A 6,863-nucleotide genomic window follows, 5' to 3' on the forward strand; every position below is an offset into this window, starting at 1 on the left:
GCCTTTCAAACACAGACCCAGGCTGAAGGGCGGAAGTCCTGCCTTTAGACCCCATTTCCCTCTGCCTTGCGTCTCAAGGATCTACCTGGGACATCTCTTAAGACTCTTCTACTTTTCTAACAAGCAGAAAGCAGCGGCCAGCGCCACATGAACAGACCTTGACTCTAAGTGGAAGAAGACAGACCCAGGGGCCCAAGCATCACATGATTCCATTCATAACTGAAATGCCTAGACTAGATAAATCCACACATGAGGGAAGTAGATTAATGACTGTCAGGAGAGGAGGTAAGTGGGGACCTGGGGACCAGTGACATGGCTTGGTGAGTAAAGGCACTTGCCCCCAAGTTTGACAACCTCCGTGGTAGAAAGAACCAACTCAGGAAAGTTGTTCTCTGACCTCCAGATGCACACCATGACATGCACATGTACATACACACACACACACACACACACACACACACACACACACACACACACTAAATAAATGTAATGAAACATTTTTTAAGGGAACTGATAGAGACTGGAAATGAATACGAGCTTTCTTTCCAGGATGATGAATTGTGTTGGAATTAGATAGTGGCAAATGACTGCTCAACTGTGTGGCTGAACTAACAATCCCTGAATCATCTGCTTGAGGGTGTCTGCTTACTGTCCTCTTAGATACCACAGGAACGGGCGGGAGTTCCCGAATGACCCAGAATCTTAGCCTCAAAGGAAGAAAATATACTCCATCTAGATCTACACAGCAAAACTTACTGTTCTAGAAACCTGTTGAATGGGAGCATTTCTGGCACATGGGGCCTCAGGAAGAATCTATCATCAGGGAACTGTCCCCAGGGAAATGTGGCTGTAGCTCGATTCAAAGGGCACATCTGAGAATCCACTTGCAGGAGTTTGAGGAGCTGCCCAATACATAATCTCCTAACAGTCTGATTTGTGTGTGTGTGTGTGTGTGTGTGTGTGTGTGTGTGTGTGTGTGTGAAAGAAAATCAAAAGGGGGGGCCAAAAAAAGGATGGCTATGTTTTGGGGTGTCGTGTATTTGTGTTTTGAATAAACAGAAGGAAGAAATCGAGCTCAGACCCCACTGGCACCTTCACACCATTCACAGATGATGACTCTTCTCTGTTGGAACCACCTTACCATGGCGCACACTATACCTTAGGGGTCTCATCAGCCAGGAAAGGAAGACTTGTGAAACCAGTGGCCCTATGTGAGAGGTAGACATGTGAAGAAAAATGTCCCTGACTACCTCAGCTGTCATTTTGTGAGCTTCAGGACTTTTTAGTAATTTTGTTGGAATTCACATTTGTATTTGACAAAGAAAGCCAAAAATTCCTACATGGTTGACATGACATCAGAATTCATGAAGTTCCAGTGGATAGAGGTTACTCTTTTTTTTTCTTTTTCTTTTTTTCTTTTTGGTTTTTTTGTTTCTCTGTGTAGCTTTGGCACCTTTCCCAGAACTCACTCTGTAGCTCAGGCTGGCCTCAAACTCATAGAGATCCGCCTGCCTCTGCCTCCAAAGTGCTGGGATTAAAGGTGTGCACCACTACCACCCGGCCAAGTTACTCTTTCTACCAAGGTGGACAATCAGGAAACTAGAATCCTGTCTCAGGTTACAGGGGAGAAAAGAACTAGTAACACTTGCCTGGGTTGTGAAAGATGAAATATGCCGTTATCATGACAGTCAATGTCAAAGTCATTGCTGGCAGAGACTCCAAGCTGCAGCAGCTCAAACCCTTGTGATGGGAAGCATATTCTTCTTGTTGTAGATGGACTTCCAGTGTTCACAATGTGCCTGACCCATAAAACATCTCAGTAAGTGTCTTAGTTAGGGTTTCTGTTGCTGCTGTGAAGAGACATCATGACCACAGCAACTCTTAGAAAGAAAAACACTTAATTGAGGCTAGTTTACAGCTCAGAGGTTCAGACCATTATTATCATGATGGGAAGCCTGGTGGGATGTAGGCAGACATGGTGCCGGAGAGGTAGCTGAGAGTTCTATCTCTGGATCCAAGGCACCAGGAAGAGAGTGGGACACTGGGCCTGACTTGAGCATCTGACACCTCAAAGCCCTTCCCCAATGACACACTTCCTCCAAGAAAGTCACATCTACTCTAACAAGTCCATACCTCCTAATAGTGCCACTTGCTATGGGCCTACGGAGGCCATTTTTCTTCAAACCACTGCAGTAAGTCATCACTGAGTTCCTAAATAAACAAAGGAGTTGGTATAATTTTGTTCTCAGAGACCCATGCATGGCCACATGAAGTATGATCTGTCACCTTACTGGTGTTGAGTGCAGATGTATTGGAAGATTTTCTTAGGGACAATGCAAACCAGTCTCTTTTTTGAAAATGCTGGGTCAGTTTGAGGGTCAGTGAGATTTCTCAGCAGGTAAGAGCCCTGGCACACAATCCTAATAACATGAGTTCAATCCTCACATCCATATTTAAAAAAAAAAAATAGGGGGGGGGGTTGTTGTGGCATGCATCTGCAGTCTCTGAGCTTCTACCTAGAAATCAGAGGCAGAGAAAAAAAAGAACCACCCAGAAGCATGTGGGCCAGCTAGCCTGGAGTATGCAGTGTCGCAGAGACAACATGAGGGCCGTAACCTCAACAGGGCAGAAGGAGAGAGCCGACTTCTGACAGTTGTTCTCTGGCCTCTGTGTGTGCTATGACATACACATATCCATATTCACACCTACTACACACACACAGTCATCATCATCATCATCATAAAAAATAAAAACATCAGCTTGACTGTTTGAACATGAAGCTACATTTGGAGCCATTAAAATTTGAAACTCCAGATATTTGCTTGAGAAGTTAGCCAAGAACTTACAGCAGTCTATACCCTGCCAAAGACCTCTCTGAGACACTGCCTGACCCAGATGATGATGACTGACACAGTTTCAATGACATAGGAACAGGGCATCGCTGGTCTCCCCACATTCCACCCGGAACTGAAGTAAGACCTGTGCTCCTTAGCTTATAGGGTAGCCGGTGGCTACGTGTGGCTATTAGGCCCTTGAAATGTGGCAAGCCAAACACAGATATGCTATATCAATGTGAAATATACACTAGATAGCATGGATGTCCTATGCAGAAAAGAACTTTAAATATCTTCATAAATATTTACAATGCTTACCTACTGAAGTAATTTTAAAAAATTGTGGCTATAATAGGTTGAATAACAAATTTTTAAAAATAACTTCATGTCTCATTTTATATTTTAGTGGCTACTAAAAATTTTAAATTATAACTATTATTCATAACAGACAAAAATCAACTGAAATATCCATTAATACACGAGTGGCTAAACAATCATGCGAGAGCCATACAGTGGAATCTCATCCAGCCTTAAAGAGAGAAAGCCTGGCTATTCTGGTGTCACTTCTATCCCTGAGATAAAATATCCTGACAAAAAGAAACTTAGGAGTTAAGTGTTTATCTGGCTTACAGTTCCAGGTTACAGTTCACCTTTGCCAGTTAGTCTGGAGACAGGAGTTTGAGGCAGCCAATCACGTCCCATCAACAGCCAAGAGCAGAGAGCAATACCTCTCCCTGTGCCGCTCGCCTGCTGGTGTTCAGCTTAGCTACATTTCCTCATGCTTACAGTTCAGAGCTCAGCCCATGAAATGGTGCCACCCATGTTCAAAGAGAATCCTCTCTCCCCGATTAACAGTCACGGCAACCCCCCACAGACCAATCTGATCTATGATCTAGATAATTCCTTACTGACATTCCCCATTGCCGTATGGCTCTAGGTTGTGTGGAGTTCACGCTTAAAACCAGCCAGCACCCCAACACATGCTACTGTGCAGATGAACTCGCAGGACATTACGCCAGTAATCGGCTCCTCAAAGAGCAAACACGGTAAGATTCCACTTCGGTGAGGTACCGAAACTAGTCAATTTCATTGGATAGAAAGTAGAATAGAAGCCACTGGGAACTGGAGGGACCGAGGAGGCCCAAGGGCCCAAGGGCCTCCTTTGAAAAACTGAAAAGAGTTTTGGGGGTGAGCAGTGATGGGTACACAACCATGTTAAGTATACTTAATACTCCTGAGCATTGTGGTTAAAACAGTAAATTGTACCTTGGCTTTACTAAAATAAAAAATATAATTAACTGAAAAGACTTTTAACGGGCTCCAGGAATGAGGACAATGTTCATTTTATTAGATTTTTGGATTGCAAATTAAAAAAAAAAAAAGTTACTCATTGCTTTGCAAATTTGAACTCAACAAATGAAGGGAGGGAACCTTCTCCATGACAAGGCAGAATTGTCTAGGTCACGCAGCAGACATTCAGAGGTTTTGCCTGTGGGGTACTAAGGAGCCAAGGCCTGCTTATGTCTGGATAAGATTCAACCTGTGTCGAGAGTTTAAGGGGGCAGAGTCGGAGAGAACTGTGGTCTACCGAGACAAGGACGAAATAAGAACAAGAAAGCCCGCCTCAAGGATTCCGCTGTAAGTTAGGTTAGAGAGTCAAGGACTGTGGTCCAGAGAATGTGTGAGTCTGTGCGAGAGTAGAGGCCACATGGCCAGTGTCACACAGAGCAGGGGGATCTCCTCTCCCTCCCTTGGGCAGGCTGTGTGTTTGACCCATCTTCCCCTGTTCCTGTATAAAATGAACCAGAACCCTCTCCCAGGATGAAAATCGATCTGACAGGGGCCCGGGGGATGATAGCTCAGTCAGTAAAATAAATGCTTGTTGCCCCAGCATGAAGACCCAAGTTTGATATCCAGAACCAACATAGAAGATACACACCATGGAAACCCTTGTAATCCCAGTGCTGTAGGAGTGGAGTAAGGAGTGTCAGGAAGCCCACTAGACAGCCAGTCTAGACTAATTCTCAAGCTTCGGGTTCAGCGAGGGACCCTGTCTCAAATAAACAAACAAACAATAAATAAACAGAGTGGAGCGCAGTTGAGGAAGACACCCAATTGCATAGGCACCTACAGAGAAAGAGAGAGACAGAGAGAGACAGAGGGAGAGAGAGAGAGAGACAGAGAGAGAGACAGAGAGAGACAGAGAGAAAGAGACACAGAGAGAGAGAGAACATCAAGATGATAAGAGGGAATCAAGACATTTTGTTCTTTCTAGATGGGGGATGAAAGCCAAGACTTCCAGGTGTCCGTCATTAATGCCCTCTGATGCCTGTTCCACATCCCCAAGGCCTTCCAGATCACTAAAGGTGGCTTGGACTGTGTACGTTACCTTGTCTTTGACCTCTGTAAATCTGGGATCTGGCTGTGACCTGGTGAGCAGTGGGTTGTACATTCCATTAACCATTTGAGCCAGAAACACTTGACCCAGAACACTTGAACTCTCACGGCCAGTGCCAAGGCCTCCTTGTATCTGCCCTCTCCTCCCCGACCCCGGATCCAAGGACGCGTTCTCCTGGTAGCCTTCAAAGTATAAACTGAATCGCAGCAGAACTACTTCCATGGGTCATTTGATGTAAGCCAAAGTCCTTTAGGAAAAATCACAGTAACAAGGATTCATGACTGGACTGATTCTCTTTCCCAGTACCCTTTCAGTACCCTCCCAGCACCCTCCCAGTACCTTACACCTGCCACACCCTCCTGACCGCACCCTGATGCGGAGAGGGTAATCATTATGGTCACCTGCATAGGATTCTGTCATTTCAGAGTTCTCCCAGTTTTAAACTTCTCTACTTGAAGTAAGCTAGGCTTACCCCTCCCCCACTCCCACCCCCACCCCCCAAAAAAGTACAAACAGTCAACCTCTCATGCAACACTAACTAAATGACAGGGATTTTTCAAATTTCATCCCTCATCCCATTAACCGTCTTTCTGTCAGGCATCTGATCATGGCTCCAACTTTGTACTAAGCTGTCTCTCATACTTCCTTAAATTTGTCAGAACCGGTGACCACATCTAACTTTGGGACCCACAGTATGTGAACATTCTTCCTACCATAGGGCACTGGCAGCCAGCGAAGGTTGGAGATTGGGGGATGGGGGAAGGAGGAGGAGGAGAGGGGAGAAAAGAAGGGATACAGGAGGGGGAGGGAGGGAGCTTGAGAACAAACAAGATGTACACTTCAAAGGCACGGTCCCACTCTCCAACCAGGCCCCCATTCCTAACAGCCATCCATCAGTGAATTAACTCATGGATGTGGTTAGCACCCTCAAGACCCAGCTGCTTCCCAACAGTGCCACCAACTAGGAACCAAACTTTCAACACAGCAGCCTTTGGGGGCAGTTCACAGCCAAACTATGCCTCTGTGTTTCACATTCACATTTGTCCATTGTTGGTCTAACATATCAAATGAGAGATTTTTACCAAAAGCAAATTTCTGATGTGTCTCAAAAATTCAGACCTGCCCAAGAGGCTAAGAGGGACCATGAGTTTAAAGCCAGCCTGAGCCACATAACAAGAACCTGTCCAAAAATGCAATAAAATAAACAGGGTATAGTGGCGTGCACAGATCTGCAATCCTGGCACTTAGGAGGCAGAAATAGGAAGATTAGAAATTCCGAGTTATCCCTGGATATATAGCAAATTCATTGGTGGCCCAGATTCAAACCAACGAACAAAAAAAAAAAAATAAATAAAAAATAAAATAAAATAAAAATATCAGACCTGTCTCTGTGGGTTTGCATTCCTCTAGTCCAGCCACATCAAGTCGGTCTACACAGAAGCAGACCCCCTTAGGAAGAGAGTATGAATGGCATAGTCAGCCGCAGTTCCCACCACTCTCTCGGGTCTGCCTGACCCTGAACTAAGAGCTTACCCCTACGTACGCTATAGTTTTTCTTACAGTCGACAGATATTTCTATTTGCCTCTGTCAGGAGCTGAACACATAGAATTCACAAAAGCTTCCCTATCTA

This window comes from Peromyscus eremicus, chromosome 7, assembly GCF_949786415.1.
Source record: "Peromyscus eremicus chromosome 7, PerEre_H2_v1, whole genome shotgun sequence".
Lineage (NCBI taxonomy): Eukaryota > Metazoa > Chordata > Mammalia > Rodentia > Cricetidae > Peromyscus > Peromyscus eremicus.